Raw genomic sequence first — 25,975 nt, 5'->3', positions numbered from 1 at the left:
CCCACGCTTCTTCCGTTTGTTAGGATTCTGTCTTATGTAGCAGTAATAAACACTAGAGACCTACTCCTCATCTCAGCGTGATTCCTGACTGTTAGGACATCAATCCTAACAAACTCCTACTCCCATTGAAAGAGAGGAACAAAGAAAAATAAAGGAGAGACATTTGGAAAATGTCTTCGGAAAACCAGGAAATTTGGCAAGCCATCCAACAATTGGCAGCAGCCCTGCAACAAAACCACCAACAAGTAGATCTCCAGATCAACACATTACAACCAGCCATGCTACAGCAGTTACAACAACCAGCTCCGATTAACCCACAACCGGTGCCAGCAGCAGCAGCAGCTCCACCAGTAGTCTTGAGATCCCAGGGCAGTCTACCAGAGAAGTTTGGAGGAGAAGCAGGACAGTTGAGAACCTTTCTCACACAGTGCACAATGTTTTTCGACAGCAGACCGGCAGAGTTTCCCACAGACAGAACCAGAGTCACCTTCATTCTAAGTCTGCTAAAGGGACCAGCAGCCAAATGGGCTATTCCTATAGTGGAGAACAATGACCCAATTCTCAACGACTACCAGAATTTTCTGGCAGGGTTCCGAGCACACTTTGACGACCCAATCAGAGAGGTCACTGCCAGCCAGGAAATTTGGAAGCTCAAGCAAGGCAACAAGAGAGTGGGAATCTACATTGCTGATTTCAAGCTGTTAGCAGGAGATCTGGACTGGAATGAGAGTGCTTTGAAAGACCAATTCAAACAGGGGCTGGATGAAGAAATTAAGAATGAATTAGTGTGCCAGGGAACACCAGCTACCCTAGAAGTCTTATATCAGTTGTCTGTGGTCATAGATGCCAGGCTAGAAGAGCTCAGACAGATGCAGCTGGGGAGAGGCAGGGGCCTCAGGACACTTCCAGGATTTCCAGCTCTCTCTGCAGCATCTCCTTACTCAGGACCAGAGGAGCCAATGCAGATCGGGGTGAGCAGGAGGCTTATTTCTGAGGCTGAGAGACAGAGAAGGAGAGAGAGAGCCCTCTGTTTCTACTGCGGAGTCCAGGGGCACATGGTGAGAGCTTGCCCAGCGAGAAGCCAAGCAAATTCCGTAAGAGCTCCAGGGCAAGCAGCTGAAACAAGAGCCACCTTCGCCTCTACTTCCAACCAGGGAAACTCTGTCCATCTCCCTCCACAGAGCTCAGCAGGGAGACCATCAATCAATTAAGAAGGGCTCATTCCGAGGATTCCAGGCAATCCTTTTACTACTTACCAGTAATAATGCATGTAAACCCAGAGCACCAGGTCAAGCTAGAGGCCCTCGTGGATTCCGGAGCTTCCACCAATTTTATTGATGTACAGACCGTACAAGACTTCAACATCCTGACCATAGAATTGCCACGTCCCATAGCAGTTGAGACCATTGACAGCCAGCCCCTCAAGGCAGGGCCGATTAGAAGGTTCACAGAACCTTTGCAACTAACAATGGGAGACCACACTGAGTGGATCCAACTTTATGTTACGTCATCACTTAATGTGCCTATCATCCTGGGCACACTTGGCTGAAGATCCACAACCCATTGTTGAACTGGACTACGGGAGCAATCTCCTTCCCAGCTAAGGAATGCCAGCACCACAAGATTCAAGCTGCTCTCGTCTCTCCTCTCTCCAGCAACCAATGCAGTCATGGAAGCAGGGGGCGGGGTCCAGTTGCCAGCCAAGTATGCAGATTTCGCAGACATTTTCAGCGAACAAGAGGCCACAGCACTACCCCCCCATAGGGACTGTGATTGCACCATTGAGTTGATACCAGGAGCCAAGATTCCAGCAAGGAAACAATATCCCATGTCCCCCAAGGAACTAGCCACCTTAAAGGATTACTTGGATTCTAATCTCCAAAAGGGTTTCATCCAACCATCTACTTCCCCAGCGTCTGCTCCTACATTCTTCGTACCAAAGAAGCCTGACCCGTTGGCACCGGCAAACCAGGAGGCACCCATGAGAGTGGTACACAAATTCAGTTCCCTCAATAAGCTCACAATAAAAGAAAATTATCCCCTCCCGCTAATATCTGATCTGCTGGATCGCTTACAGAAAGCACGCATTTTTACTAGGTTGGACCTCAGGAATGCGTACAATCTGATCCGGATGAAAGAGGGGCATGAATATCTGACTGCCTTCGACACCAGGTTTGGTAAATTTGAGTACCTTGTTTTGCCCTTTGGTTTGTCTAATGCAGGAGCCATATTTTCCCGATTTATGAATCAAATTTTCTCTGATTTACTAGATAAGTATCTGGTCATTTATCTAGATGACATATTAATATTCTCTGAGGATGCTACAACTTATGTAACCCATGTACGTAATGTCTTACAAAGACTGAGAGAGAACAAGCTGTTCGCCAAGCTAGAGAAATGTGCCTTCGATTTAACTGAATTACATTTCCTGGGCTATAAAATATCAACAGAAGGCATATCCATGGATCCTTCTAAGATCCAGGCAATTGTCTCTTGGCAACCTCCCCGAAATGTGAAAGAAGTACAAAGGTTCCTAGGGTTCTGCAATTTCTGCAATTTTTACAGGAGGTTCATAAAAAAATTTAGTGACAGGGCTAAACCCCTCACACAGCTTTTGAAGAAAGGATCAAAATTCATTTGGGGGGAGAGGGACCAAGCAGCATTCCGAGAATTCAAGCAACTCTTTGCATCTGCTGTTAAAACACCCTGATCCCACGAAGCAATTCATAATGCATTCAGATGCTTCCGATATTGCCACTGGGGCAGTGTTATTGCAATATACAAACAAAACCGAGAATACATTGCTTCCTTGTGCCTTTTTTTCACGCACACTCTCACCAGCAGAGAGGAACTATGATGTTTTTAACAAGGAGTTGCTAGCAATTAAAGCAGCATTCCAAGAGTGGAGGCACTGGCTAGAAGGTGCAGCCTTTCCTGTGAAAGTCTGCACTGATCACAAGAATTTACAGCTTCTACAGAACGCCAGATCGCTCACCCCACGCCAAATCAGATGGAGCCAGTTTTTCTCCCACTTCAATTTTGTTATTTCTTATGTTCCCGGGGCGCAGAACCATTTGGCAGATGCCCTGTCTCAATCCATTCAGGAAAACCCCGCTACTCACCAGGAGGTACAGGCTACTATATTACAACCTCACAACTTTGATCAGTCTATGAGGGGGAACCAGACAGAGATTTTAGCAGCAGGCAGACAAGCAGAGAACCTATTTACAAGAGTCAGAGCTCAGCAGCAACAGGACCCGTATGCCAGGGCCAGGATGGATGACCTCCAGAGGGGCCTGCAAGACACTGCCTCGCCATTCAATGTGGAGGCAGGAATCCTCTGGCATAGCAGGCAATTATACATTCCCCCCTCATTGAGGGAAGAAGTACTGAGACTTTGCCATGACCATCAAATGGCAGGCCACGGAGGTGTTTTCAAAACTCTCCATAGAGCTCTGAGAGACTACTGGTGGCCTAAGATGACTGCAGACATAAAGGGCTACGTGGGTTCTTGTCATACCTGTAGATGAGCCAAGCCTCTCCCAGGGAAGCCCACAGGACTCTTGCAACCCCTACCCACCCCCAGTCAGCCTTGGGATACAATCTCCATGGATTTCATCACTGATTTACCCCCGGTCCAGGGGCTGACTTCCATACTAGTGGTGGTGGACCTTTTCACTAAAATGGCGCATTTTATTCCTTGTAAGGGCCTCCCATCTGCGCAAGCCACAGCGCAGTTGTTCATGGACCATGTTTTTAGGTATAGAGGCATGGTAAATCACTTGGTGAGTGACAGAGGCCCTCAGTTCACTTCCAGATTCTGGAGGGACCTTTTCCAGTCATTAGGGGTCCAGATCCACCTATCATAATCGCATCATCTGGCTACTAACAGGCAAGCTGAGAAAATTAACCAATGGTTACAGCAGTATCTCAGGTGTTACACCATGTATCAGCAAGACAATTGGCCAGCCCTGCTCCCCATGGCAGAATTTACATATAATAACTCTGTGCAATCCTCTACCATGATGTCTCCTTTCCAAGCACTCTACGGGGTTAACTCTCGGGTGTTGCCCACCTCCTCCCAGCAGGGAGCTGTTCCAGCCATGGCTGATTTTCTTAAAGAGCAACAAGCCGCACAGGAGTTGTTAAAGGAGCAGCTGAACAGGGCAAAGAGTGCTTACAAGAGAGCTGCAGATGCTCACAGACAAGAGGGGCCAGCAATTGCGGTAGGAGAAAAAGTATGGCTCTCTACCAAGTTTTTGACCTCTACCAGACCCTCCAAGAAGTTGGACTCTAAGTTTGTGGGCCCTTTCACTGTGGTACAGGAGATAAATCCAGTGGCTTATCGCTTAAAGCTGCCAGCATCCATGGAAATCCATCCAGTGTTTCACAGAGCCTTGCTAGCCAAAGATCCTCCCCCAAGTACCTTGCGATTGCAAATGCCCCCCCACTCCAGTAATTGTGGAGGGGGAGGAAGAATACGAAGTCGAGGAAATTCTGGATTCTAGGAGGAGGGGAAGGGGCATCCAATATTTCATACACTGGAAAGGGTACCCTGAGGAAGAGCGCATGTGGGAGAATGCCAGAGATGTGCATGCACCAACGCTGGTTCATTGATTCCATCAGCTTTTCCCTCACAAACCCAAGCCTCGCACTGTACCAGAGATTCCTCACTTGGCTGAGCAAGCAGAGGAATCCCAAGCAGAGGAGTTCGTAAGTTTGCAGTTTCCACCCCCGCCTGAAGCCTTGGCACCAGTAACAGAGGAGGGGGGGGAACTGCAGCCCTCCACCTCAGGCTTGCATTTCCCAGGGGGGAGGCGGGAAGAACCTTCTATTTATCTAGCTATTTTCCAGCAGCAGCCACCTGGGCCAGAAGCGTTATCAGACCTGGAGAGCAGCACTGATTTGTCCTTGGAGGAGTTTTCCTTTGAAGAATTTCCATCGTTGCCCAGTTCCCATGGGAGCTTGGAGGGGGAGTTGGACTCTCATGAGACCCTGGAGGGAGGAAGGGACTCTGGAAGGGAGGGGGCTGAAATGGAATGTGAATCTGGAGGGGAGGGTGATGTCATGAGTACTGATGGTGAGCAGGAGGGGGCCCCTATCCAGGGGGGAAAATGCATGCATAGTACTGAGGAGCTAAGCAGCCATTCAAAGAGACACAGATCAGACCCGCCTTAACTTTTGGGGTTTATCTGTCTGGGTTTTCCCACGCTTCTTCAGTTTGTTAGGATTCTGTCTTATGTAGCATTAATAAACACTAGAGACCTACTCCTCATCTCAGCGTGATTCCTGACTGTTAGGACAAAAATATTGCCCGCTGGTTTAGCTTCTTTCATTGGAAAAGTGATTCACTCGTATTGTTTCTTCTGAATGGCTTGGAAGCCATGTAACTCTGCATGTCTGTTTTTCACCATAGGCTACGTTTTGAGTAGTTAAACCCTTTTTTCAGGCCGGCAAGATATTTAAATAACTTTCCCCAAGCGCCCAAAAGCACTAACATTAACTTTCCCCAAGCGCCCAAAAGCACTAACAAAAAGGGTCTTTAAGAGCTAAAATTGTGCCCTTCTGGAGAATGATCCTTTGAATCTATAGTCCACATTCTGTTAAACTGCACCTTCTATAAGGACACAAGGGCCCACTTCCTATCTCCCTATTTGGTGAAGTAGCTGGACAATTCTGATTTATTTTATGTACATTTATTCCTCACAGGCCAGGACATTTCTGTTTTCTTGACTGCGGCAAAATTTTGTATTACTCTTTGTGAAAACATACCTTGATTGCCTCGGTGATCTAGTTACAGTTTTTAAGTCTCTATTTTATTTTACCTGAAACCGAAAGTGTTTATTGTTGTAACTTGCAGAATTCTGGTCAAGGACCATATGAAAAAACCACCACCATAGGCCAGGAATCAACAACTTTTCAGGTGCCAAGCCTGCACAAATTCACCCAATATCATGGCTGCAAAGAACAGCACTTAAATTAACATTAATATACATTATGTATTTGAAATGATCCAAATCTCGGGTACAAACACAGATTTTGTGAGATTTCTGCCATTTTAAATTATTATTTTTAATTTCTCTGGACAGTAGATACTACCTTATGGTGCCCTGTGCCCCCCAGGCATGCATTGTTCATCCCAGCCTTAGGCAACCATGATTTTACAGAACTGGGTATAAGAAAGTTTACTGTGAAATCAACTGGATGCTGAGCTCAAGAACTCCGAAACTTCCAAGCACACAGATAGACAACACAGGCTTATATTTCAATAGACTAAAAGGGCCATTTCACCTCTGTCATAGCAGCCCTGTAATAGACTATTGATTTCAAGAACCATTTTCTATTTCTTTGTAATTGAATTGTGCACATAAACATAAGAATCTGCAGGATGAGGACAATAAAGGGAAAGTGGCATTGTGGAGTCAGATTTATGATGGCTATACTGGAGCAGGGTGAAATAAACATTAATTTTCCCATTGTCTTCTGAATGGCTATTATGAAAAAGAAAATTTGTGTACACTTTAAATGATATGTGATTTCACTCCCTAATCTTAAATTAGACACCATACAATTATTTAAACATTCAGTTCTTTTTTTTTATGGCATTCATATATACACGTTTACATTTCTTTCAGATCTTATTGATTTTTCCTGCAAGCACTATTTTCATTTAAGTAAAGGAAACATCAACCTCCCCCTTTTTTGTCTTTTCTTTATTTCCTGTACAGCAAGTGAATTGTCTGCAGTAAAAGAAAGCAGGTCTGCAGCATTAATTCTAAAAGTGAACCCAAGGTTGATTCTAGAATCCTTTGCGTCTTTATTTACCAGCCCCCTCAAAACCTTGCAGAATTCTGTGATAGTCAAGATTTATTAAAATCATGTGCATAAGAGGTGAGAAACAAAGAAAAGAAGACCTTGGGAAAAGAGGTTACCTAAGGACTCTAAAGAACCTTACACTTAACGAGTAATTTAAATGGAAGAAAATGACCTTGTAAATTATGGATACACATAATGCAAGTCATCTGCTGGTACAGAGGTGGACAAGACTCTCAGCGCAAGGCCTGCCTCTGGGTCTTCATGTTCACCATATGCAGCAGAGGAAGTCTTGTTATTTTTCTTTGCTGTATTTTTGCGCCAGCTTGTTGTTTTCTCATTGCCATTAGTGATGCTGGAAGTAGCACATCCAGGTAGGGGGTTACTCACTTCATTTTAGCTCTATCAGAATGGTATATGCAGTCACCTTCCCTTACGTGCTCAGAGCAGAAAGATGTGCATATGTTACATTTTGGAGTCCTTGGTGCTCTCTGAGCTTGGTTGTTTGCTTGCAGATGTTTCATTATCCAACTAGGTAACACCATCAGTGCTACGGAGTGTGGGGTTTGCTCCCTGTTTATATACAGTAGCTTGTCCTGCCAGTGTTGGTGGGGATGTTGCATTATGTCATGTAATGTCATGTTTCATTATGTCATGCCCCAATGTACAGGGTTTTACAATACCCCCTGGTATTGAAAGTGTGTGTGTGTGGGGGGGAATGGTTCTTTATTTTTACACAGTGTTTATCCTGTGTGGTATCTGCAGTTACACTGACCACCAGGAGGCACCATGTGATCAGTTTCATCCTTTGAATTCCATGCAATTCCCAGTAGAGTAGAACATCTGGCTACCCACATCTGAAGAGTCCCAGGAAGGCTGAAACCAGTCACATGGTGACTCCTGGTGGTCAGTGTTACTTCATTTTATTACATGTAAAATATAAAACTTTATATCCTGTCTTTTGTCCAGATGCCTGAGGTGGTGTATGTGTCCTTCTGTTTCATCCTCACAATAATCCAGTGAATTCAGTGAGGCCAGGATATAGTGCCTATTCCTATGTTACACAGTCACTTTTATAATATTGAGGAGACTTGAAAGTACCTCTCCCTGGTCCTACACTGACATTACATTACATTGGCTCTTGCAAACTACCATGCATGATTCCAACAAACAACAAAATAAGGTCATGCTAATCAAATCTACAGCAGAACTAGACCTTTATTAGGACCAATTGACATGTCACAGAATAGTAAGCAAGTGTAGGGCCAGCATTTTATACAAACTAAGGCTCTTAGTCTGGGCTAGGTGACTTCATATTCTTCATATGATGTTATGCCAGCCTTGAGCACATATCTTTTAAGGACTAATATTTAAGATTTGGGTGCCAGGATGTCTTTGAGAGGTGAGTGTTGGAGGTCCTGGCAAATCCACCATGCCTCATTAGCATGTGCATTACCATGTAAATTGAGTTCATCCCACAATGCAACTCTGAGGAAGCTGTTTGTTGCCATTCCCAGTTCCTTACCAACAAAAGGAACAGAGCCAAATAAGAATCCTCTAAACAGTAGCACTGCAGAAGGGGGAGGTGATGATGACTTGTTCAAAGTACCTTACCCAGTGTTTCCAGATGCAGCAAGCAGGCAAGCCCAGAGAGAGGAGATCGAGACAGAGACTCTGCCTGACTTAGATGATGAGGAACCAGGAGGAACAGAAGGGGCAGAGATGCAGTATCATCCAGACCTGAGTTCTGTTCTGGACCTGAGGCGCTCATCGCAACCCAACAAGGGAGTTCCAGCCAAGCGACTGTCCTTCCTCGCAGGGGTTGCATTGCCAAAAGAGCCTGCATCATGGAAGGAAGTGCAACAGATGCTGAAGCAAATAAGTAGAGGAAAGTAGCTCAAGAAGAGTTTGAGGCTCTGCAACACAACAACACTTGGACACTCACAAAGTTACCTGTTGGCAAAAAAGCAGTTGGTTGCAAATGGGTCTTTAAGGCCAAACAGAATGAGAAGGGAGAAGTCCAAAGGTACAAAGCTAGACTGGTAGCCAAGGGCTATTTACAAAATTATGGGGAAGATTATGACCAAACTTTTGCACCCGTTGTGACCCACACAACAATTTGACTTTTTTAAAGTCTAGCAGCAAGCAGAAACATGCAAGTGGAACATACGGACATTAAAACAGCATTCTTGCATGGGGAAATTCAGGAGGAGTTGTATATGCAACAACCTGAAGGATTCACTGATCCAAAGAAAAGGCATTCAGTTTGTAAGCTTCAGAAGGGGATCTATGGGCTGAAACAAGCAGCAAGGGCCTGGAATGTGAAATTAAACCAGATGCTAACAAAGTAAGGTTTTACTCAAGGCAAAGCTGATTCCTGCCTTTACACACGGCACAAGAATGGTAGAGACGTGTTCATTCTGACATTCGTAGATGATTTGATTCTCTGTTATGAGAATCAAAGGGACATTGATGAAACTGTATCCAATTTGAACACGGAAGTAGAGGTGAAATGCCTTGGGAAGGTGAGCTACTACTTGGGGATACAAATTGACAGAGAAGAGGATGGAAGTTTTCTCCTTAGTCAGAGGCAAAAGATTCTAGAGTTATTGGAGAGCGTGGGGCTGGAAGATGCAAACACAATGCCAGCTCCAATGGAACTAGACTTTCACAAAGTCAAGGACACTAGTGAACTGTTGCCTCAGAACAATGGCTACGGAGAGGCCATTGGGAAGCTGTTATATCTGTCAACCACAACAAGGCCAGATATTTCAACTGCAGTGGGGATCCTCTGCAGAAAAAACAGCGCACCCACCCAAAGGGACTGGTCAGGTGCTAAGTGGGTGGCAAGATACCTGCAGACCTGAAGCTTAAGCTGCCAGCAACTGATTATCCTAAACTAGTGGGGTACACTAATGCAGATTGGGTAGAAGATGCAACTGATCGTAAATCCACTAGTGGGAATGTGTTTTTGTTTGGGGGAGGGGCTGTGAGCTGGGCTAGTCACAAGCAGACTATATTGGCAAGCTCAACTGCTGAAGCGGAGTATGTCTCAGTGGCTGAGACATGTACAGAGATACAATTGCTCAAGTATCTACTTGAGGATCTGGGGGTTAGTGTTCCTGCTCCAATAAGAGTCTTTGAGGACAACCAAAGTTGTGTAAGACTCTCTATTAAAGAAGGTGGGAGGGTGGACCAAGCACATGGATGTTCATTACCACACAATTAGAGAGGCACAGGAGGCAGGACTAATAAATCTGGATTATTGTCCCTCAGAGAACATGATTGCTAACATCCTGACAAAGCCACTGGCAAAGGGTGTCTATCAAGGCCTACGAAGTGAGTCAAATCTTGTGAAGACATGATGCATGCATGATTTGAGAAGGGTGTTGGAGGTCCTGGCAAATCCAGCATGCCTCATTAGCATGTGCATTGGCATGTAAATTGAGTTCGTCCCACAATGCAACTCTGAGGAAGCTGTTTGTTGCCATTCCCACTTCTTCTCTCTCTCTCTTCTTCCTCCTTCTTCCACTGATGAATGGATCCTGCTCTCTTCATCAGGGCCATGTGCTCGGGCCTTGATGAAGAATTCTGCCCCTTTCTTCCATGCAGCTCTTAGCAGCTGTAGGGCTAAGGGTGAATTATGTTTAGAGACAAAAGAAGAACAAAGATTTCATCTTTTCCGCTGAACATGGATGTAACCGAACCAAGAATAAAGTCAGTAAGATATTCTTTTTACTTCTTTGAACCTACTCTATCTAATTGTGTGATTCTTTATGCTTGGGAGGGCTAAGTGTGTAAGATCAATAACCTGTGTTTCTCTGATGTGCTCATTAAAGCTATTTTAAAGATAATACTCTTTTTCTGTGTACAGCTTCTCAGCTGTGTTAAGCTCTGCTCCATTTCAGTGGTTCTAGCAGGCCACTAAATGGCTTCAGTGAGGACAAAGGGAAATGGGGGAGAGGGAATGGTAATGTGAGCAGGTTCCTTGTCCCTTTAAAAGTCCTTCAAAACTGTGTTTCTTCTCCAAGAAAGTAGAGCATTGCAAAGATAGAAATTAGATTGGGCTGCTTTGAAAAGAGCAGCTAGTAGGACCTTTAAATGTGTGTAAAGGGAGAGCCCTAAGATGTTCAACTGAGACTCTTTCTCAACCTCCAGCATATTCTCTTGGCTAGGATCCTAACCGTCTCTATGCAAGTAGATACATACAATCCCCACTTGGCCAGAATAAGGGTTTCAGGGTAGAATTTGAATTATACATTGGCATAAGAATGGCTCACATTCATCAAAGAAGCTAACTGCCGGTGGCGGATTTGAGGCAGCAGCTGTCCTTCTATGGCCTTTGTTATATCTGTTTCAAAGGGCCAAGAAACTTCCTCTCCCCTTCTTGTTTCATACTGCTCAGATAATGTCCTGACTTGCTTGACCTTGGAGAGGAGAAAAGGGTCTGACTGCAGGTTTGGAAGAATAACAACATCTAATGAACATTTGGGTTGCTGGTTATTTCAGAATAAAATGGGGGGATAGAAAGGCAGCCCACCCCCACCCCCCAAAATTCTCATCCTATGATACTGGTGGATTTATAAGAACTTTTGAAAGTCTTCAGAAGCTGTAAAGGAAGTCCTGGGTGACTTGATATGGCCTGTGGATAAAGGGCTATCCATCCCTGTACTAAGGACTAACTGGTTGAATTAGGGCCTGGTAAAACGATGGAATAAATAACTCGTCAGGCAATGATGGGAGCTATATCATTTTTTAAAAACAATATTATGCCGTTTTTGTAATTCTGGAAATAAATGAACTGCTACAGCTGATCAGCACGAGGGAGTTAGCAATTATCCTTGCCGAGCATGCAAGGCTGGGTGGGATTTTTTTCCCTTGCAAGATGAATGGAGCATAATGAAAAAGAGTAACACTTATGTTTGCTTCACGCAGACTATCTCGGAACAGTAACCCTGTAGGAGAGGTCAATCAGTCTTCAGCTGAGAGCTGAGGCTAACTGTGCCTCGTCAAAGGCTACCTGGAAAGCTAATATTTGAACCAAAGATCTCCATATGTGCTTACTGCAAAGAGATCTGCTGCTGCCTCTTGCTGGATGTCACTTCAGACATGAGAGAGGGAGATTGATTTCATCTTCTCTTCCATGCTATAAATCTTCCTCTAGAGTTAAAAACAGCTCCAGTTATGAGAATCATTTGCATCAGGAGACTGGCATAGGAGGAATTAGTTCACTCACCTCACCTCCTTCTAAACCATGCTCTTGGTTCAATCTTAATTCTCCCTCCCCCTTCTCTAAAGTCTGGCTTCTAGTTTTTCTCTGAATAACTCTTTAGAAACAGCACTAACAACTCTTAGTTTTCCTAATACCTTGAGTTCATAATTAATGTCTTATTCAGGCATCTCCAATGTGGTTTCTTCTAGCAAAGTTGGACTTCAACTAGCTGGGGATGTCTTCAGGTTGAAGGCCGGACACCTGGAGGGCAGCTGGATGATTTATTTAATTTATTGTTTTCCATATTCGCTTCTACCCAGTTTGGAACTTGCTCATAAAGTATTTTCATGACTGAGGGCAGAGCTGATGGATGCTTGACCTTGATGTTTCCTGAACTTCTTTCAGACAAATAAAATTTCAATAATTTTCTCCTATGAATTTGGAGAAAGAGGAAATTACGGGATTGGCCTAAATAATTGTCTACCCAGAGATCTTATGATGGAAATAACTTCAAAAAAATCCCCCTAATTTAACACTGGTAGACATGGATGATTTTTGCTATCATCTACCAACTTTTCTTAATAATTTGCATTCTGGTACACCTTCCCCCCCAAATTTCTAATAATTATCCACATGGGGTCCTTTAAGGACAATTTGGAAGAAGGGTTGATGTTGATTTGTTTGCATTTAACACGGGTCTTTTTCACAAACTTTAGGATCCCTCTGCTAAGAGTCCATCATTCTTCATTACTCTTAAAATCTGGAAACTGAATGCCACTGGCATGAGAATGCATTAGCTGATTTTCTGCAGCACTGTCTAATGCTGAAGCTGTTATTTTCCGCAATATATTCCAATTGGCATGGGAGTTGAAGGCATAATTTTCATTACATGTGCTACAGCAGATAGAAAAAGCAACAACCCTGATTAATCCTTGGATCTCACCCAATGGTGCAGGAAGCTAATGTGGTTTTGAAAATGAAAATGAGTGCTGCCTCACTCATTCAGAATTACAGTATTTTGAGGTTAAGCCAATGTAAAAGCCACAAAATAAATATGAGGGTCCTTTTTAGTTATTCATTGTCCCTTTAGGATTTTTCTTCTTTTTTTTACCTTTAAATTAAGATCTTTGTGAGCCCTGAGGAAGGACTCTTGTTATTAATATTGTTATGTATATCGGAAAAGCTGTAAACTGAAGGACAAATTGGGCAGTATTTTTATTCTGAGGTGATGCATTGGTTTTGGCAGCAGCAAACAATAACAGTAAATGAAGTTTTCCCAAGAAAAGTTGTCCACAGAATCTGAGCAGGCAAGTTTTGTAGAACAAAAGAGTTCTAGTCAGCAGATTTCAGCTGTCCTTGGACTCTTCCTCATGGCTGAATTAAAGTATCAAATCCACTAGCCTTTGATTGGGCAGAAAATTGTGTCAGCAGAAATTCTGCTGCCTCAATTGTGATCTTTTATTTACTACAGGTGAAGTGAGAAGGAGCAATCAGTGATAGCCAGCTCCAGCTCCGACTAGTGCTGGGAATGAATAACCAAGAAGTCTAGGTCTGGTCAGATGGCCAGCAGTACCCAGCAGTGGCCATGGAGAACCTGCATGCTCAAGCATAGTTCCAGGACTATGTAACTGTGATGGGCTTATCCCATAATAGTAATCATCATCATCACCATCACCATCACCATCACCATCACCATCACCATCACCATCATCATCACATCTGGTGTCATTAAAGCCAGAATGCAGTGGGATATACACCGGGGTGCTTTACACAAAGAGCTGTAGAAACTGCAATGGCATGAGGCTGATCCTAGGAGCACTGCCTAGTTAGAGCAACAAGCGGCATTCCTGCTTGACGCCACTGAGCTAATCAAAACAGTAAAATATGGCTATGCAGAGCCTCGTTGTTGGTAAAAGCAGCAGAAAATCTACACATTCAACGGTGACAGCACTAGCAGCACTAGCAGCAGAACACAGCTATATTTCCACTCCCCCCCCCCCTCCATGATATCTGGCCATCCCACAAGCTCCAGTAGACCGGGCACACTTCAGATCCCTTTCCTGAAACAGTACCATCATATGGGATCTTTCATGGTAGCACCTACCCTCCAGAATGATCTCCCCCTTCCCCTGAACTATGGCTGGCTCCAACCCTGTTGGCCTTCAGAGAAGCAATTAAAACTTGGCCTTTTTCTCAGACTCTGGGGCCAAGATGATTGGAGTTTTCTCCTCTGGAGAGGGATGCAAGTTGTCTATTAATGTGTTGTGGTATGCTGCCTGGCGTTGCAGTGCCTGAAGTGAGCAGCATATACATTCTTAAAAACCACCACCACCAACCAACCAATCTAGCAACCAACAAACCTGCTGTGCAGTACAGAACTAGTGCACCCTCAAAAGAGTGCCATGCTTATGTTTGCCTAAATTTATAAAGAGCTTGCATAAGATCAGTGCTAGGGAGAGAACTGACCAAGCATTATGTGGACAGAAGTCTTTGCAAAAACCAGGCATCAGTTTTTTCTGCAGCCCAAGCCAAACTCACCATGAAAGGCACTCCCTAGAAACTAGAGGGGAGGGCATGATCTCAGCAGCCTTAAATGGCCAATAAGAGCTGGGCTGATCCCACCCCTGACCATGTCAGCAACCACACTGTTGATGAAGCATGCCAGATCATATCCATGGCAGGAACTGTGTGGAGATTAGAGGGAAAACATTTGTTTAAAACTGGAGCAGCTAAGAACAACTTTAACCTGCCTCAGGGATGAGCTGGAGATGAAGCAAAGATGATATCATGAGGATATGGCAGGAAAAAAGACATTCATTGGCAGGTCATGATGGCGCTGCTGTAGAAGCAAGTGAAGAAGACCTCCTTGAGAGAGCAATCCAAGTGGAGAATACCTCTGCTGCTTGATCTCTTTGCTGCTCTGTGAAAAAGCTTCACGTTCTCATGGCTGTTCCATGTACCTCCGGGCAGCTAGGAATCTGCCCAATGCTTGCATTTGTCAAGAATGATGCAATAATCAAAAGAAATCTGAACTGGACTACTTTGTAATTGTTTTGAATGTCTGTCAGTATAAAGAGTTCAAGGCCAGTACACAGCTACATTTTCCATCTCACTATAATGGTTTTCTTTATCAGGGGACTGTTAATTAATGTGAAGAGTTGAACCTAAAATCCTCCAATTTGCAATCTCAAATGGGATATACTCCAGAATTCTGTGTAATTCACATAGATGAATTATCTAAAAATATACCAGCAGCCAATGACAATCCACTCTATTTCTAATATAAATTAGGAGAAAGACAAAAGTTATTGAAAATAAACAAAACACTCACCACTAAGACTACCACTCTTAAAGTGGTTGCAACTGCCCAGAAATTTCACTGAATCCAATAAGATCAACAATCTTCAGTGGGACTCTGAGGCAGCTATTTTTAAATTCTTCGGTGCCATTTCACTAAATGCCATGAAAACATAACATCATAGCAAGAGTGAGGATGGAAGGAAAAATAGAGCAGAAAGAACCAAGGATGTGCAACTTCATATGGATGATCATCTTCTTGAATGCTTGACCTTATTAACAGCACCAAGAAAGGGAAAACTAGTAGATCAAGAGGTTAGGCTAGATCTTCAGTTTTTTAGCTTTTTATTTCTTGTTTCTATTGTTAGATTTCGTCAGCTCCTTTGAGTGCTTGCCAGGGAAGACAAAGGGGCTAAAGGTAAAATCAAATATATGGAGGGTAACAGTTATTAAATGCATCAGGAGTTACTCTGACTCAGTAAGAAGCTGTTGGTTGCTTAGCCTACAGCCTGCCAGCCTAGAGAGATGGCAGTGCAATTCAACTCTGGTTATAATCATTGTGGGTGACACTCCTACCTATCATGCCTACCTTTTGTTGCTTTTGCTGCCATTGGGTGTAGATAGAGGCTGGTGTTCACATTTAGAACTTAATCCCACTGTTTCCTAAAAGTGGTTCTGAGTAATGCAGTACAGGTTTTCTATATCTTAAAAAACGTTTGTTGTTGATGGTGGTGGTATGTCTCTCTGTCTCTGCTTCCCTCCTCTCTCTCTAAAGCCTGATGATTGAATAGCTATTTATTAGAATGTATGACAGTTTAAATGGCTCTTGTCAACAACTGCCCACTTAGGAAACTGGCAAGCTTTGCTTACAGTGCCATAATGAAAACCGATCTCCCAAGAAAAGTCTTTTAAAATACGAAGCAATATTTCTAATGTGTAGTAGGTGAAAGGTTGAAAACTATTCAAAAAATAAATGCATGAAATAGATCAGTGTGGAACACAACACTGAACTTCTCTTCCATTTAGTTTTTGAGATACATTTTCCCCTTAGTTTCATGAAATAATTCACTATATAGCCCAACCATGCCTTTTACAGAGAGGCAGCAGCATTAGTTTGAAGTAGCAAAAGTAAAAGAATCTTGTAGTACCTGAAAGACTAGTAAGAAATTTATTATAGCTTTAGCTTCTATGGACAACAGACCTCTGCATCAGAAGCAAGGTGCATGATCCTGAGAGAGAAGTTATTAAATGTAGGAAGTGCAGCCAGTGACAATTACTAAGACACAGCATCAATTTATAACAGAGTTGTTGGATGTAATACAGACTTTCTTGCATGGATGGGCCAATACCAACTTTTTTTTGCTTATAACTAAAGGTGGATGTAGGAGATAAGAGTCTTCCGCTTTGGCTAATATTTCATTGATTTCTGTCTTTAATCAAAACCAACCAACAAACTCCAAACAGCATAAAAATAAAAAGCAAGTGGATAAAAAGTATGATTTCAAACCCAAATGATGATTTTCATCTTTAAAATCCACAGTCCAGTGGGGCTCAGCAGAATTCTGGCTGCTGAACCCCACTGGTTTCAGTAGCCTCTAAACATGTCTGTGCCCTGGTTCCAGGTTTTCAGGAAACTTTAGATAAATTCCCAAACATCCACTTTCTCAGTAATGCCATCCCCTTCTTTAGGACCCATTTTCTCACTGCCACTTGCTAGCACCCATTTGTTGTGGGCGATAGTAACTCCTGCTATTCCTCCTCCCAAATGAGTTGTTTGTTCACTTTTTAAAATCTTTCAAGCTGGCTGCTCTTCAATTGTGTGGGCCAGCTCCCAGAATGCTCCGTAGTAGCCATGCTAGCTGGAGAATTCTGGGAGTTGAAGTCTACACACCTGGGTGGCACCAAGGTTGGCAAAGCATGATTCTGTGTTCTGCTCAGTATGATCCATTCTTACTCATATCAATAACATCTTGCAATAGATGCTGGTAAGTATGTTACAGAACAGGCACCAAAGTCGTGTTTCCATCACTATGATACAGGTACATCTTTGGTTTCTTAAAGGAAGAAGTAATTGCCACCACCACTGAATGTTCCTTTCCCCCCCTTTCTTTTTAAACCTTACACATGCTTGAAATGGCCAGCTCAAACTGGCAGGCTGAGTTGAACAGCAGTTTTCAAACATATCAACCAAGACATGAATACCTCACCATTTATTTTTAAAGTGGGTAATCATAATGCTCTTTATTTCCATACAAGTTTTTCTGTTTTCAAGAGTAAGGGATATATTAACAGAAGTTGAAGCTTCCCAAGTTTTACAGACACTGGAAAAGAACCAACAGCCCAAGGAGGATGTAAGACTTAAAAAATTTGTTGCATCAGAATGAAACAGTGAAAAGTTTCGAGTGCCTGAAATAACAACAACAACAACAACAACAACAATAATAATATAACCCCAGGTCCTTGGGAAGGACTCGATAGGTGGACAAAAATGCCAAATCCAGTGTAAACATCTGGCTGACTGTACAATCAACTATGATAATAAATAACAACCAACAAATGGAAAGGCTGGGTAGAGAAAAGGAGATATGTACTGTATATATGGAAAAGAAAGAAAAATCTCTCATGTCTGGAAAGATTGTGTCCTGCTTCACACTGAGAAGTTATTCTTAATGATTGATGAGAGCACATATAAAAGGGTTGAAGGTTCAACCACCATCTTGATTTTTTTTTTTTACCACCCCTCATGGATGCCACTGCTCAGCACTCTGAATATGTGTTTGGCACACATTCTTGGATCAAACTTAAATTCTCTATGATGGAAGTAGGTTTCTGTCTTTCAGCAATGAATAAATAGGTGGCAGGCTAACATTGGTCCAAATATTTACTGCTCTAAAAGAATAGGGGAGTGACAATGCTACAAATACCACTTTCTCTGTATCAGTTGTGAGTAGCCTCTTTGCATTCTATCCCACTGTGCCAGGGTGCTTCTGCTGTCATTCCGCTAAGAAATGAACTAATGATATTGCCAGCAAGCCTGAACTCTGACCCAAACAAGTCCTGTCCAGAAAAGGCTAATCTTTGCTAATGAGCCCTGCCCAGCCTGGATTCCCCTGAAGCTAGTGATGGGGTCTCCTTCTCTGGAGGCACCAAGCTTGCCAACCACCTTTGCCAAACTTCTTGGTACCTCACAAATCCATGATCAGTGGCAGCAAAACATACCATCCCACAAATGCTTGTTCATGGGCATTCTTCAGTGTTATGTCAAGTGTGGCATCTCAGAAAAACAAGTGGAAAAGTAAAAGTAAAAGTAATGGTTTTCTTTCTTAAACAGTTTTTGACAATGTTTCTCTTTAAGTTGAAGTGGGACACTTTCTGCAGGTTCAGCACATCTTAAGTTGGCTACTTTTGTGATGTCCTTTTCTCCTCCCTGTCTTAAAAGAAGTTCAGAGGAATTTTTTTTGAAAAAAAATTTGTTGTAAAGACCTTGAAGATATACCGCTGAAACTTGGCAGGCATAATGTCCAATAAAGAACCGAGCATCCCTACTATTTTCATCTTATTCTGCCAAAAATAAAGCAGCTGCAGGCTTTTAAATGGTTCCCTATTACAGCTTATGGATTAATCTTCTCCCCCTGCCCCACCAGTTTCAATTCTGAAGCTGCTTGAATCAGATAAGCTTGTCCTTGAATCTCAAAGCACAGATTCAGCTAGAATCATGCCCTCCTTGAATCTCCAATTTTCATTAGAACTGAAGCATAACTAATTTCCACAGGTCTCAAAGGTGACAGTGTGTCCACTCCCCTCCTCTCCCAACATCACAAATCAGCATTTGTGGGGACTTCTGGGGAAGGTATGGCAAACTGAAGACATCTCTGCAAAAGCAGAGCTGATGACCATGGCAAAGATCAAGGGACCAGTGAGTAAGGAGAGGATAACAGATTACCCACATGTGCTCTGGACAAGACAGCAGGACAGCAGTTTTCCATGGGTTTGAGCACCAGGAATGAAGGGATTAGCCATCTTGCTTGCAACCATGGTGGATACTTTTAAAGGATACTAAGTTCACAAACCTTTCTAATCACTTTTGGAAATTGCCTATCAACCATCTTAAAGCTATTAGAGACCTTTGGATTGACAAGTTTGAAAAGTCATCAGGTAAGTTTTATCTTCAATTCTGAACAAAAGAAAAATCAATTGTAAGCTTAAGAACTTAAAGAATTTGAAATAAACAGCAAAAAGCAAAATTAGATTTTGATCTAGGTAAAGGTAAAGGTTTCCCTTGACATTAAGTCCAGTCGTGTCCGACTCTAGGGGGCGGTGCTCATCTCCGTTTCAAAGCTGAAGAGCCAGCGTTTGTCCATAGACACTTCCATGGTCACGTGGCTGGCATGACTAAATGGAACACCGTTACCTGCCTGCCGAAGTGGTACCTATTAATCTACTCACATTTGCATGTTTTCAAACTGTTAGGTTGGCAGGAGCTGGGACTAGCAACGGGAGTTCACCCCATCACGTGGATTCGAACCGCCGACCTTCCGATCGGCAAGCTCAGCAGCTCAGCGGTTTAACCCACAGCGCCACTGCATCCCTCTCAAGATTTTGATCTAAGAAAGTTATCAATGGATTAAAGCCCAGATAAATTTGAAACAGTGACTTTCACTATAACATTTTGGAATTAACTACAAAAAATAAATAGCTTCTGATTGGAAACAGACTTATTTTGGCTAGCCTGGCTTTTATAACAAAAATACTCTATAATTTTAGAAACTGGACACTGGAGGGGACTAAAGATTCTAAGCAGAAGAGAACAAAAAATACAAGCCTATTTTTAATGTCAGTTAATACTGGGACTTACAAAATGACGCAAAACATTATAACATCAGAAACACTAAAGGAGATCTTTGAAGAATGGAGCCAGAAATTAGTAACTACAATATCAACACTGTCAGTAATGGTGTCTGCTTTTACAGATAGACTATGTCCAAAAGATGTTGATGAAAGAATGACAGATGTGGAACAAATTTTATCTCACAAGACAGAAAGTACTGAAAGTGGAACTACAAATGACAGGCCACAAGAATGATTTGGAAAAGGATACTTTACTGGATATACAAAAGAAACTGGCTGAAATTTTAAAAATTAAAAGGGAAATACAAATGATAAACCAATAAAATGACCTGGAAAATATTTTCTTATTGGATTTACAAAAGAGGCTTGTTAAAGCCTTGAAGAAATCTCTGCAATGGAATAAAGAAGAATTGAAAAGAATTCAAATCCTACAACAATATTTGATTGAATTAAAGATTAAGTCTGTTAGAAGTAAAAGGAAGGAATATAAAGTTGGTTTGTTTGGTGAAGGTTAAAATAATACATTTTTTACAAAGTTCTGGCAATTCTTTATGGGCTTTTTGCTGACATCAGGATTGAAAACTTGATGTTTTATGGATTTGCTTGTAGATAAGGGATGGGATATGAGATAAAGAGATATCTGTTTATAACCTTATAGGGGTGAAGAGTTACTAAATATGTTTATACTTGTGTGATGAAGGTTGGAAGTAACTTCTTTATATATTTATTTTCTTTTTCTTTATTATATTCTTCCTTTCTTCTTTTTCCCTGCATTTTTAATTCTTTTTTCCTATTCTCTTCTTTCTCTAAGTTTAGTTTGTATTAGTTTTTACTATTGTAATCAAAATTCTTAATAAAAAATATATTTAAAAAACCCAGCAAATCAGCATTTGTGGTTGAAGTATGCTTCTACAGTAGGAGCCATCTGACTAGCCTCACAATGGTCCTGAGAAACAATCCAGGAATATTTAGGGACCTCTTCCCATTCCTCTTGCTCTCTGTCTGGAAAATTCCATGTTTCAGTGAGAATTTAATTAATTAATTGGTAATTTCAATTTCTACAGCTGACCACTTGTATATAACTCTGTATGAAAACAGGCTGTCAGATTACCACCTGCATTTTGGTTAATTCCTCCTCCTAGTCCACACAGTTGTCACCTGCTTCTTATCCTTCTGTATCCCTTTTGTCTTCTTCATGGCTCTATTTCCCCCAGTTGGTAACTCTCCTTAAATATATTCTGTACAACCCCCCCCACAACTCTCATGCCCATCTGACTGCCTACAATCTCTGGTTCTTCCAGCTTCTTGAGTCCTTCATCTTTATTCCCCTTCACTAGTCTGTCATCTTCTCCTGTTATTTTCACTGACTTTCCTCATCCCACCTTCTCCTCTCTCTAGGCCTTTCCTCACGTGAAGTTTAAATGCACCTCCTAGGCTTTGCTCTGTCATTAAAAAGGATGCCAATATAAACTGGCTTTCTGGATTGTGTCCTCTAACTTTTTACACACCCAAGACATACCTCTGATCGCTTCCTGTATTAGATCACCTTATCTCACCTCCCTGGAAAGGGATGATGATTTTTTTTTTCATACTTTGTTGGTCTAGAGGTACCCTGCTTGCTTAAACAGGAAGAATAGCTGCTTTCAAAAACAGGAAGAATTGGCATAACATTCTTTAAATTCGGTTTTTTTTCTCAACTCTATTATCCTCATATTTCAAATCTCAGGTGTCAATCTGTAATCTTTCAATGTGCAAAATAATAGATTGCATTCCCTAACATGTTTAAGAATAGGCATTTTAAAAAGCTCTCAATTTAAAGAAATCTATTTCTTGGCTCTTATAACTTAACAATGATGCCTTATTGACTACGGATCAAGTTGCTGTCTTTGTAAGCTCCTAGAGCAAAAAGCTATGACAATAAGTCTTCCCTGAGTAACTAATCTTTAAAAAACAGGATGGAAACATTGGTGCTGTAATGGAATTCTCTGAGTCTGGGAATGAGAATGGATGTTTGCAAACATTGTAGAACAAGAACAGATGGACTTTCCATTCATATCCCCTAAATGGCTAGCCAACTCTTTTAAATCAAGAGAGTTAGGAGGAGGATCAAAGGCATCAAGGAGGACCTACCTTAACACACTAGCTGATAAAAAGGGAGCCAATTTGCTGTTCTGGTGAGAAAGAACTGGGCCAGTATAAAATTGGGTGTCAGCACAATGAAAGGAATTGTCACAGACAAAATGGATATAAAATGTCTAGTTGGGGCTTTTACAGATGCAAGGATCAGAAGGCTTAGATTTAGCATAAAGATTTCTGATGAAAATAAATGAAAGAGGAATTTTCCCTTTTCCTTGAGTTCAGCATTCAATGTCATGAATATAAAGTTAAGGGGAAAGTTAATTTCTTTAAAAAAATTCAAAGCCAGGAAATGCAAAGTTAAGCAATTTTTTTAGATATACCCATAAACCACAGTTCTACTTTTTCTATGAATAGATTTTTTCTTTTACTGATGCAATTGGCCAAACCAAGAAACTGACAGAGTCTTTCCAGCTGTTGGCTTTTGCTTCGAAAAGAAGCCAATTAAATATAGAAATGCACCTGATACTAATGTGCTGAAATTTGTCTTGCAATTTCTCAAGCATTTTCTTCCCTTGTGAAAGTGACTTTTGCATCTCTAGCTTACTGTTAGAGTGCTTGAGGATTTATTTTCAATTTCTTGAATGCTGGGGCTTGGGTACTATTGGATTTGGTTGCTAGCAACGCTGCAGGCAGTATCTGTTTGTAGAGCAGAATTATCATTAGAGGCATCTTCAATTTCTCTTGGTGATTGTTTAAAGCTTGTTTGTTTTGGGGAGATAGAATGTTATTACTGCTGTAGCAGCTCCTGTAATACTCCTTTTCATTTGTCTGAAGCCTCCTTGCTGCCCACACGTTCCAATCTGAAGGCTCTTCCTTATGTCTCCCTAACCACAACATATGCATTCCTTGGCACCCATTTTTACCTGAAAAGCCCTCATGAAGCTACCTCCTTTTCATCCCTAGCCCATAACTGAGACAGCTTAAGGTCCTCTTTAGCTGTATCAGTTGTAAAATAGTGCTGTCCTTCTTATTCCAACAGAGTTTTTGCTGCAGATACAATTTCCCTTGTTTAATTGACAATGTGGTGCTTATGTGGTCAGAGATGGGGTCTGCCCTGGTCCCTAATAGCCCCTTTAAGCTGTTGTGGGCATGCCTCTCCCTTCTGGTTGCTGAGAACTTTCTTCCAGGGCAACATGGCTTGGGCTGTGAGAGAGACCAAATAGAGGTACCTGGTCACATAAAGCATGACCACTGCTTCCATGGCATTTGTCAGGATTTACAGGGGCTCCTTATATTGTTGGAATTATCAGGGGTCAACTCAGCACTGTCTCACGAGCATAATAAGAGGGCTTATCTGATAGGCATGTCTCATTGTGCTTGTGGGAAGTCACATGGGTCACCTGATTTCCTCTTCCTCCTTGAGTCTGGGAGATTCACAGTCTCCAACTTTACCTCATGGGCAGACATGCAGGCAGGAGGCCTGCATAATGCAGGCCTCGTCTCTAACACCTCGCTTGCACACAGACTTTCCACTCCACATAGAAAGTGTCTGCAGAGAATCATTGATGAAGTGCCTTTCTACTATGAACCTACCTGTATCCAGATCTGCCGAATAAAAGTAAGCCACCTCTACTTTTCTTCATCTAACTGCTATGTGAAGACTGAATTTATTTCTGAACATAATTAAGCTTGATGCGCAAGTTCTGTTTTTGGTTCACGCTTCTACTCTGCAAGATTGCTGTTAGCTGCTTGGAGTTCTTTTATTAACATTTAAAAACTCCATATACATGTGGGTTTAGCACTCTTTTGAAAGCGTGGTAGAGATGTTTTAAAATGCACTATTTTCACAAGTTTAGTACCCTTGAGAGACTGCTGTTCCTATGCAACTCAGAAGGTTGATTTAAACTGAAAGAAATCTGGGTTCTGCCAGCTGTGTCTTGCTAGCTTTGTCTCTATTGGGTGCATTTTCCACTGCTACTGCCAACAAGGGGTTGGGGAAGGAGTGACATTTATTTGCCTTCTCCATGTTGGATCCACATCCACCAGACTGGGAATATGCTGGCTGCAAACTAAACTGAAAATTACCCACAGTTATTTCCAACACTTCATTCTGGCTCCATGGCCATCCATTAACTACTTCCAGATAATGCAGGCCATAGGAACAGAGCTGGGCTTGCTCCTGGCACTGCTGTTCCCATGCAGCACTATCCGAGGATGGTATTTGTTTCTCACTAACTGCTCCCTCCTGCTTTACCCTCACCATCCCGAGTCTTTGTACTTTCAGCCAAACTAGTTTTTGACACGGGGTTAGTTCTTATTCAGAAGATCTCTACAGCTGTGTTCAGGAATAACCCAACTGACAGGCCACAGGCATGGAGTTTCTCTGTATGAGAGAAACTGTCAGGCAATTTAACAGATGACTAAACATGCTTACCCAAACTTCTACTTACACTCACCTAACCCTGTCCCATTCTGTATTACAGAAGAAGATTGGTGGCTGTTTACCTGACAACAGGAGATGCTTGGTGGGAGGGGTAACCAAGCAAGGAATCCACCAATCCTTTCCCTTAATTTGTCCCACATTAACAGTAAAGAAGCATCTCTTAGTGCTTGTTACTGTGGAGAACAGGGCTCAGCAACTGGGGGAGTGCATTTTATGCCAGCATACTTTTCTGCTAGCTCAATGACTGCTGGGTAGCACTTTAACACAGCCACCTGGCTGTGTCCTGATAAAAGCCATGGAAAGTATTTTTTCATGAAACGTTCTCTTGGGATTTAGTGACCCATAGGAAGTTAGGGAGGCTGTAGACTTTTGGAGATGTGATTAAACAATGAAGATGACATTCATGCACTCCTCATGCACAGATCCAAATATCCCAGGTTTCACCAGACCGACTGGCAATTGTTCTCAAATCTGAAAAAGATTTCAGATGGGTCATTCCCAGCTTTGCCTGGTGAAGCTGGGGATTGATTCTGGAGTGTTGTGCATACAAAGCTATGGAAATTATATTCCTTCCCCAATAGTTTGGGCTAGACTTTTTTGATATCAGTGAGTCCCTTCAGGGGTAGGACCTATAAAGAACACTGTGAAAAATATGGGAATCAACATTTTCCTCTGATGTAGTAAAAGATCATAGAATGCGATCCCAACTACATAGACAATAGAAGGGCCCAATTAATTTTCTATCATAGAGTTATATGATCCTACATGCAAACTCATGCTCCTCAGCTCTTTCCTGCTATACTTTCTGGAGACAGCCTGGCTTTCTTCATATGACCAAGAGAAACAAGCTGTATTGCCATGTACCACATTCTGATCTAGGCACTGCTGTCATGTATTCCTCCAAGAATGTAGAAGTGGCACCATTGATGCTATGTCATCATTCGGTTATAGTTAACCTAGTAAAGCTGAGTGTTCTTTAGCAGAAAGGTGAAAATAAAGGCTACACTACGAGAATGATAAACTTGTTTGGTTCCCTGGATAATTTAGTTCTCCAGAAACCAAAAGACATGCACAAAATACAAAGCTGAAAGTGAAGTAGCTTTATGAACGTGAATTTGTGATGTTCCATTTCTAGGAAATGATACCATATGGCAGAGAAAACAATAGGCGGTAGTTTATAGTTTTTAAATGGTGAATTGGCTGCCCGCTAGAGACAATGAGAACAAGAAATGCCAGTTTGGCCTAGCGATTAAGGCAACGGGCTAGAAACCAGGAGACCGGGA

This window comes from Candoia aspera, chromosome 1 (assembly GCF_035149785.1).
Source record: "Candoia aspera isolate rCanAsp1 chromosome 1, rCanAsp1.hap2, whole genome shotgun sequence".
NCBI lineage: Eukaryota > Metazoa > Chordata > Lepidosauria > Squamata > Boidae > Candoia > Candoia aspera.
Note: the sequence above shows the minus strand (reverse complement) of the source record.